The sequence below is a fragment of the Podarcis muralis genome, chromosome 3 (assembly GCF_964188315.1).
Source record: "Podarcis muralis chromosome 3, rPodMur119.hap1.1, whole genome shotgun sequence".
Taxonomy (NCBI): domain Eukaryota; kingdom Metazoa; phylum Chordata; class Lepidosauria; order Squamata; family Lacertidae; genus Podarcis; species Podarcis muralis.
Genome location: NC_135657.1, coordinates 115,510,356 through 115,519,364, shown reverse-complemented (window position 1 = coordinate 115,519,364; position 9,009 = coordinate 115,510,356). Strand labels below are relative to the sequence as shown.

Here is a 9,009-nt window from a genome sequence, read left to right as displayed (position 1 = left end):
ATTACCCTGCAAATGGCAAAAAAAGATATATTTGCAGGATTTTTAGAGCATTAAAATATCTTTGTCAGGCAGAAGAACATTTCTTCTATCCTAGGATTTCAGCCATGCACTCTGTATTTCTCTGTCTCTCTCTCTCTCTGTCTGTCTTCCTCCCTCCCTCCCTCCCCCCTTTTTTTCTAGCCTGGGGCGTGAATTTGCATGTCTAATTCATTTACTCACCATATTTGAATTGGCCTGAACAGATGTAAATCGGGAAGGATGGGAAAAACTGCAGTCCTCGAAAATGATTAATCAGCTGTTGCAGGCAGTGTCTTAAGGAGACTGGTTGGAGGAGGCATGGAATAACCAAGAGAAAGTGTATTTGAACCTAATTGTCACATCAGAGCATCACTGTCCCCATGCAGCAACAACAACAACCACCTACATCACTTCCTGTTTTATGCCGCTCAGAACATGAACTGAAGAGTTATTTTACTATGTTGACTTTATTTTTTGGGCAAAACATCAGTCATGTGCATTTTTCCATAGTCCCATCATGGAGCATATATGTATACATTGTAAATAAATTTTGTGCAAAAAGGACTGGAAAAATGAACTGTATTATTGCTTTTCTTTTTTCTTTTTGTAAAAGTAGCAGTTTGGTATGAGTTGGCATGCATACAGATTTACTAAGTGGGATAAGCTAATTATACTTTTGTTGTGGTTAAACAAATGCTTGTTGATAGCCTTTTTCTATCAAGAAACCAAGGAGCTAATTATTAATAATAATCATTGCACATTGAGTCTTAGAGTTTCTGATTGAAACCGTTTGGATTGTACAATAACTCAAAGCCCAGTTGTAGTAGTTTGAGTGCAGTAATGAAATCTGAATCTAAAATAAAAGCAAATTATTTTTGTCACGCTGGCTCAACTGCTTGAAAATTTTATTTTACTGCCCCAGCCCTCCAAAAAATCTAGCAATTTCATAGTAATATGTCAATTTCTCTCTTGAAATAATTAAATTTTAGTTTCAGACAACCTTATTAATACTTCCCCCCATACTAAATTATTTTATATTGCCCTGTGCTAGTGAACTTTCTTATAGCTTACCCTGTATATTTTCAGGGTGATAACTGAATTATCAAATCTTAAGATTTCAAGGCAAAAAGAAAAAGGGAAGAACTGACCGCATAAGGCTGGGTGGAATTTAAAATATTTCACCTTTTAAAATGACACACATGTGACATTTGAAGGGGTGTAGCACAGTTGTTGTTTTTGGTTTTTTAAAAAACACCTTCCTAAATCTGAATAAGTGTGCATTAACTACTTGTAGTAAAAGGATGGTGGACTTTTAAAAAACCTAATGCTCATAAATAAAAACGGTGCTGTGATTGGCTGTAGACTGGGTCATTAACCAATTTTCCAGCACAGCTGTACTTCTGCAAGACAGCCAACTGGTTAAATAGAACCAAATAGCATGTTTAGGTTAGAAAACCTTGTAATTTTCTTCCAAATAAAATCACGACTGTTGTAAATGTTTCTAAAGGGCATGAAAAATATACAAATGTTTTAGGTTTGTCCTAGTCACTATTTTAAAAAAATAACTTTTAAAAGATGATAGCACTAACTACTTAACACAAACAAAAGAGCTCAGTGGTGAGAGCCCTGATGCCTGCCATTCAGATAGATGTCAGCCCGTGAACTCACCCATAGCAATCACGTTTTGATTTAAGAGGGGCCAATTGTTTTGTGGCTTTAGTAGGCTGTGTTTACCTACTGTTGAAGCATTCTGCTTCTCTCCTTTTTACTGGTGTGGGATTGGAGATATTATCAGTGCCAGATTCCTCAAATAAGAGATGCCAGGCCTGAAGGGTGACTAGAAGCAGCCCCACTGTGGTCTGGAAGCCATGCTCATAGTTTCCGCTGTTAATGGTAAGGCAATGCACTCTGCACATGCCCAACAGCACTGCACCTATTCCAGGATTTAAACCCTGGCACTGAATTAAGCCTGGGATCAAGCCGTGCATCTTCTCCCCCAAACTAATCTCCCTTCATGGCCAAAGCTTTGTTTTATTGTCCTCAACACTCTCATTTGATTTTGCCCTCTTTAGAAGGAAGTGCAGTTTTCAGCCGTGTGTTTTCATTGTCAGCTAATGACTCCCCCCACCCAATTAAATAGTAGCCTTTCCTCTTAAGTACTCTATTTTGTCCATCTGTTTGGGGTTATAATACCATAATACACAGCTTCACAGCTGATAGGATAGTGGTACCCCAGTACATAACCATCAAGCCACATGCATCAATGGCAGAAGAGGGGGTGGATTTCTGGAGAGTTGCCAGCCAATGACCTTTCTCATCTTCCCCTTGTCTGAGGAAGCTCCCCTTTCCAACTTTGTAAGGTCAGGAAATTGTTGTTTTCTTCTTTCTGCAGCACGAGGCGATATTAACAATGCATGCATTGCCAAAACGTAAACTGTTAAGCTCTTTGCCGGTGTTAAATCTTTTCTTAAAACTACTCTTTTTCAAGAATAGAAAAATACCCGAATATACCACTTTTTCAAGAGAAGGGGGATTTTATTGCTTTCATCGACGTGATTTATTTTTGTGCATTTCACGTTATTAAAGGGGGACATCTATATATATATTAAAAATACTGAGAGGGTTTGGGGTATGTTTGTGTGTACACACAGCCCAAACCCTCTCTGTATTATCTGCCAAGACAATCAGCTGCAATTATAACACATTAATGAATAATATGCCTTGAGAGTATGTTTTTTGTTTTGTTTTGCTATTGTTCATCGCATGATGTTGGACGGCTTTTACAGGCAAAGGAAAGAGAAAGTAAACGGGTTACAAATAGGGAATTATCCCTCGTTTAGCATTAAAATTCATTTAGATAAAATTGCCACAAACATTTAAATGGAGAGATTAGTTCCCCCTCACGCCTTATTGCACACTCTCAATGGCTCCGTTAAGAACATTTTACACGTTGGAAATTCCGCCTTCTCAGCCTCCTCGCTGTTTCCTAGCTACCCCCATTCAAAGCAAAGGCAGCAGCAACAGAAAGAGAAGGAGGGAGGGAGAGAGTGTGTGTTGGGGGGCGGGAGGGGGAAAGTTTTTGATTATTATTATTTGGCAACCAGACTGCAATTCATGCACTTGGATCTGCTTTAAGTAAAGGAGAAAATAAAGAAACAGGCGGTTTCCCTCCCTCTTAGAGCACCCAGTAACCCTCTATGGAGAGACAAGGCGCTGCTGCCGTAGCTGTTGATCCACTTTTAGTCGCTTCCCCCCTTTCAAAAACGAAGCTGGGAATTAAGTTTTCCGAGAGCCGTCTAGCACAAAGAAAGCGAGATTAATTTATGTCTGTATTGGAAAATGCGCGTGTGTTTTGTGGGAGTGGAGCGATGCGCGCGGGTGTGTGTGTGTGTGCAGCGAACAAAGATGTCCTGGTTTCTGGCGCGTCTGCTGCTCTGTTCCGCAGATTCCCAGCGCGCGCGCGGAGCGGTGCGAGAAGGGAAGCTCTCCAAGCGCGCGCGCTTAAACGTCTCCCGTTTTGCAGCGCTGTGAGCGGAGTGCGGTTGTCTGTATTTAAAAATCTCTGGAGGGATTAGTTTGAAAACAGATCAGTTGTCCTCCTCCTCCTCCCTCTCTTCTCCCCCCCCCCGTTCCTCCTCCTTTCTCTCTCTCGCTCTTTCCCCCTCTCGCTGCCACCCGCTGCAGAGCCCAAGGAGAAGGAATGTCAGCTTCGACTGCCATCTTTTGGGGATATGGAAAAACGACCCGATAGGTAGGAGCCCGCCCTCTTCCTCCTCCTCCTCCTCCTCCTCGCTTTCCTTCCCTCCCGTCCTCGTGCTTCTGCTTCCCGAGCCCCCCGAGTCCAAATCTGGGCTCCCACTTGTGCTTGCTAGGGAAAAGACTTTGGAGAGCAGAAGGGGACCCGCTCGGGCAGCTCTGCGCCTTGGCATTTGCACAGAGAGGGAGCTGGTCGCGGGGCTTGGCTGGAGGGGGAACCCCCTGATCCCGCCGCCTTTTCCTCCCCCAAGTTCCGCGCAAAAGTTTTCCGGCGTCCCCGCCGGTCTTGTTTTTTTGTCAGCCCCCCCCCCTCCCGCCCCTGCAAAGATTGTCCGACGCTGCCGCATGCGCGCTGGGGCTTCCTCTGTGCCTGTTTTGTGCGCGGCGAGGGTACCGTATTGCACCGAGTCGAGTGTCACTTGAGAAATTGCGAGAAATCCCGCTTGGTCGGCGGGGTGCGGGCAGCTGGTAGCGGAGAACTTTTACCGTCGTGTTTGGACATGATCCCCCCTCCTCCTCTTCTCCCCCCGCCTTTAAACCCCCAACCAAGGTGCTCCGTAGAGTTCTTGCGTGGATAGTACAATTGTTCCAAGATTAGGGTCGCTGCGATTAAAACAATAATTTTGTTTTATTTTTGTTTTTATTCAATACACCTTGTCCTTCTTTTTATCAGTGCCGCGGCCGGATCCACCCCAGGTCTGCTGCTGCCCTTGTCACTTTTCCTGGGCAAGGTGTGTGTGTGCGCGCACGCGTGTGCGCCTCTGTGTTTGGAGAAGCTGAATCATGGAGGTCTTGTTGTCTGCATTTGAACTCCCGGCTGCTCCCAGGAGCCTGCAGAGCGGAGTCCGGTGGGGTGGGCGAGGGTGGGGCGAAAGGCCCCCTCTAGAGGCAGCACCCCCGAGCGGGGCGGGAGGGACCACTAGCCCAGCCGGGCAAAGGGCTTCGCCTCTTCCTGCGTTTGTCAGCCGCAGAATCGGAAGCGTCTTCGTCCTCCTCCCAAGTTAACAAATGGCCCCTCCGGTCCCCCTTTGGCTGTTGTGAACAGAGAGACCTCCTTTTCTCCCCAGCGCGACCCCGCTCCTCCCCTGCCTTTTCCCTGACCATGAAGTGGCGTTGGATAGTATAGGGCAGGTTTATTCCAAAAAGCAAAAAAACGGAAAGGCAAAGCAGTTGGATCGATACGACACGGATTTGGGAGAGGGGATTTTTGTTGTTGTTGCTATTCGTTTCCTGGGAGGGGGGGGAGGATGCTGGTGTTTGTGTGTTGCTGGACGGAGGTCTCCCCCCCCCTTTTCTCCGCCCGCCTCCTTTTTAAAGTCCTGCAAAACTTTTCCTGGCCCAGCTTTGTTTACAGACAATCTCGACCCGCGAAGGGAAAAACAGGAGGAGCAGGCGAGAAAAGGGCGATTTGCTCCGCTTCTTTCTGGTCGTGGGGGTGGGGGTGGGATTTCGTCCCGGAACACGTGTCAGCTGGCAAAAGAAGCACCACGTGTGAGTCTGCCCCCGCCGCCTAAAATACGGCATCACAAGCCGGGATTAGCTGTTATCCCCTCACCCACTCAACTTCCCAGCCTCCTTAGACTCGGAAGATAACCGCTTTGTTTCTTTTCTTGTTCAAGCCAGTCTGCTCTCGATTGTCTCCTTCGGCCTCTCATGCCCACCCTGGCGGCCAGGCCCTGCCGGCCTCTCTCTCCTCGGACCAAAGCCCTTTTCTGCGGGTTCCTCTGCGCTGGGTGGGACCAGCATCATGCAGCCCAGAAGAGGGAACCTGGGGACATTTCTGTTCTTGGAGGGGGAGTCTCTTTCCCCCGCCCCCCTCTCGTTCTCCAGGGTCAAAAACCACAGTCGGATCCTTCAAAGTGTGTGCGAGAGTGTAAAGAAGAGAGCCATCTCCTTACCTTCTCATCCCCTCCTTCCTGCAAGGCGTGCAGCCTGTGTGTGTATGTAACCAACAAAGGTTATTCTTCCTCAAGCTCTGAACCTCCCTCACGTGAGATCGGGGGGATAATATCAGTTCCATATATCCTCTCCTACTTATCGAAATCCATCCAACGTGTGTGTGTGTGTGTGTGTTGGGAGGAATCCCCGTGTAAGGGGGTGCGTGTGGAGCCTTTCCAGCCGAGCGAAAGGCACCCGAAAGTCCGAGGAGTCCCTAAAGGGACCCGGAATAGCAAAGCTCAGCCAGTGGCTTCTCCTCGCCGCTGCCGGTCACAAACCTCCCAAGGCGAGCGACTTGCCTTTGGCCGGCTGCTGTCTCCAAGGTGCTTCGCAAACGGTGGCGGACGCTTGAGTTAAAAGCGGCACCTTAAAAAGTCGTGGGGGTTGTGTGTTTGGGAAGATGTGTGGCGAGCCCCCCCCCATTTTTATTTTAAATAAAAAAAGGTAAACTATGCCTTAAAAGTGAATCTGTCGCTCCTCCTGTGTCAAAGACTGGCGCGGGAGGGGTCATTCCAAACAAGGCTTGCTCCGCAACTTGTGAATGAATTTTGGAATTGTGCCCAAGTGTGGCTAGCAGTGAAAAGCAATTTTAGGCTGACAAAGACACCATCTTCCACGCACGTACATGAGCGTTCAGACTCATCGACCCTGAAGGGGCAGGTTTTCAAGGGAACCTTTTCAGCTGCTGAATGATTGTGCTGAAGAAGGTTGCAACTCACCTAGGAGTAAGCGCCACTGAGCGCAAAAGGATTTACTCCCGAGTCGACCTATCGCATTGCACTGCCAATCGGTTTTCATGCAAAGCGCACCCACCACAACTAGTCAACAATATAAGCAGTTATTCCAGAGAGTTTAGGTAGATGTTTAGGCGGGCATCAAGACCGAGAAATTTAGAAAGTTTTTCGCAGGCTGTTGTTCTTCTGGGTTGCCTTAGGCGTTGATCCTAAACCCATGACTTGTAAGAATGTCCACCCGGGGATCCTAGCGAAAATCCCCAAGTGTGTTTGATATCCCCCCCGCCCCAAGGAATAGGTTGTGGATGTGAAGAGTGTGCACTTGATCTTGTATTCTAAAGCTACCATTCCGTTAGTCTTTGTGTGTCTATCCTCTTTGTGTGACTTTGCTGTGTTTACTGGAGGTGTAAAAAGGACTCCCCGACTCAAGGTTTGGAATCGCAAAAGGGCCGCCCTTCCTAGACCGTTAGAAGACGCAAAGTACACTAAGACCTTCTGTAAAAAGTGTGTCTGTGTCTTATAAGGGGCGGAGATTGACCCCCCCCCCCACTTTGCCAAATCGGGCCATTTGTCCTAGAATCGTGATAACGCAAGATCTGCTTTTGTTCAGCTTCTCGCTAGAAGGTAGTTAATAAACTCCTAAGCAGTCTCAGCAGCTTTGTATTTTATGTAGTGGACAGAGGAAATCTTCCAGGGCTTTAATGTGTGAAATAACTAAATGCCTGTGTGGCAGCTGTTTCTAAAGCCAAAACTAACTCTTTGGATCCATTGGGGGTGGGGTGGGGGGGTCTGGAGCGGGAGAAGGAGAGTGAAAGGCAAAAGAAAGGACTGCTCTTTTTTTCTTTTCTTTTTTTCTTTGGTGCCATTTTGGATGTCATCTGTTTCCTTGGTGACTGTGTTCAGGCCCCCAAAGCCCCTGGGCTCCCGGACTGTTAGAAAAAAAGCCTGCTATTTCTGCAGCGTCATTTATCACTGTCACCGCATAATGATTCCCCTTGCAGCTTCTTATTGATGTTTGTAATTGCATTATCTCATAAAGGGGAGGGGTGAGATGGGGGGGGGAGTGAGATGATCAATGAAACCGAGCTGTGCATTGTGGGGTCAGGAGATACGCGCGCGCGCACACAACACAACACAACACACACAGAGAGAACTTTAGCGCTGCACAGGGGCGGCGATCTGGCGCGCGCTACCTGATTCTGCAGGGACCTCACCGCCACGATTTCCTTCTCCTTTCTTGTTAAGAGGTTTGCGTAACCTTTTGGTGAAATGCAAAATCAAGGGCCTGCCTTCAACGAGACAAGGAGCAAGTCCTTGATGGGGGAAGAAGGGCGAGAGGCTCGCGATGCGCGCTGCCCAAAGTGGGCGCAGGGAAAGTTGAGAATAAGTCCCCGCGATTCCTCCCCGCAACTAGCCTCTCCTTTGATGAGTGGAGCTCTACAGGGAAATTGACAAAGGCTATATCTGGAAGCACTTAGCAGCCCGCAGCACTTTAAAGCCTCCCTTTAAAGCCCCGCTTTCCTCCCACCCGCGCCCTCCGTGTCGTTAATGCGCGCTGCAGATTTAGCGTGATCGCCTCCAGATTCTCCCCTTAGGATCGCGTCGCCTAGGTAGCTGGCAGCCAACGCGTTAGTTACCTGACCAGTCAAGAAAATGAAATTAGTCCACACCTTGTCCCTGACTCGGGAACAGGGTGGCACCGTGGCGTGGCGTGGAGCTGACACGAGCCACGGGGCAAATCGAGGCAGCGTGTTGCACAGGAGAGGAGGGGAGAAGAGGCAAAGGGCGGCATGTGTCTCTCTCTCTCTGTGTCTTGTACTCGGATTCGAGTAAGTTCGCCTATTAGGTGGTATGTCCCACTGATTTCAATTGAAGCTAAAAATAAGAAGAAAAACAAAAAAAAAAACAAAAAAAAAAACCCATGCTCTGGATTGCAGCAGCCCCGCGTAAAGTGTGTAAAATGGTCATTGTGCGATTCTCCGACCCTCCTCCTGTATTGTTACTAAAATATCTAGACACTGCGAAGATTATTTGTTTAGCCACGGACTAGGGGGGAAATGTGGCATATTAATCCTCTGGATAAAATAACCGCTTGGATATTTCATCCAGAGGATTATGCCTTGTTCAAGGCAGCAATTTTCGAAATTCGTCATGTTCCCTTTAATATATTTCTATATATACATAATTTGGATAAGTGGGAATTGTTAACCAGGCATCTCTCACCCCATCTTTCAAGGCGAAAATAAGAAGAAGGTGGTGCTGCTGGAAATGCGAAATTTAGGCAAAGGATTTCCACTTTGCTCCTCCCTTGTTTACTCCACTTAAAAAAACAAATCTCCAAGTCCCGTCCCTGCAGGAGATGACCCAACGGCGCGAAGCAGGACTTTTAAAATAAACGCAATACGGAATAGAACCCACGACGTTAGACGGGTTTCGGTACTCATCCTCGAGTACTGCGAAACAATTGCAGCACACCTATTTTCTGAGCAACAAATCCAGTTAACTTTTGCGGGATTTAGGTCCCGAGTAAATGTTGTGAAATCTGAGCGCAATTTCATGGCAG

At 47.4% G+C, this 9,009-nt stretch overlaps 1 protein-coding gene across 3 annotated transcripts in view; it reads left to right on the top strand.

Annotated features, from left to right (window-relative positions):
• Positions 1–899, top strand: part of MEIS1 (Meis homeobox 1) — a 154,390-nt gene extending 153,491 nt beyond the window's left edge. For all 3 annotated transcript variants that reach the window (XM_077926524.1, XM_028722043.2, XM_077926523.1), the window contains one exon: positions 1–899. This exon is cut by the window's left edge. The gene's annotated coding sequence lies outside the window, so the exon portion shown is untranslated.
• The last annotated feature ends 8,110 nt before the right edge of the window (positions 900–9,009 follow it).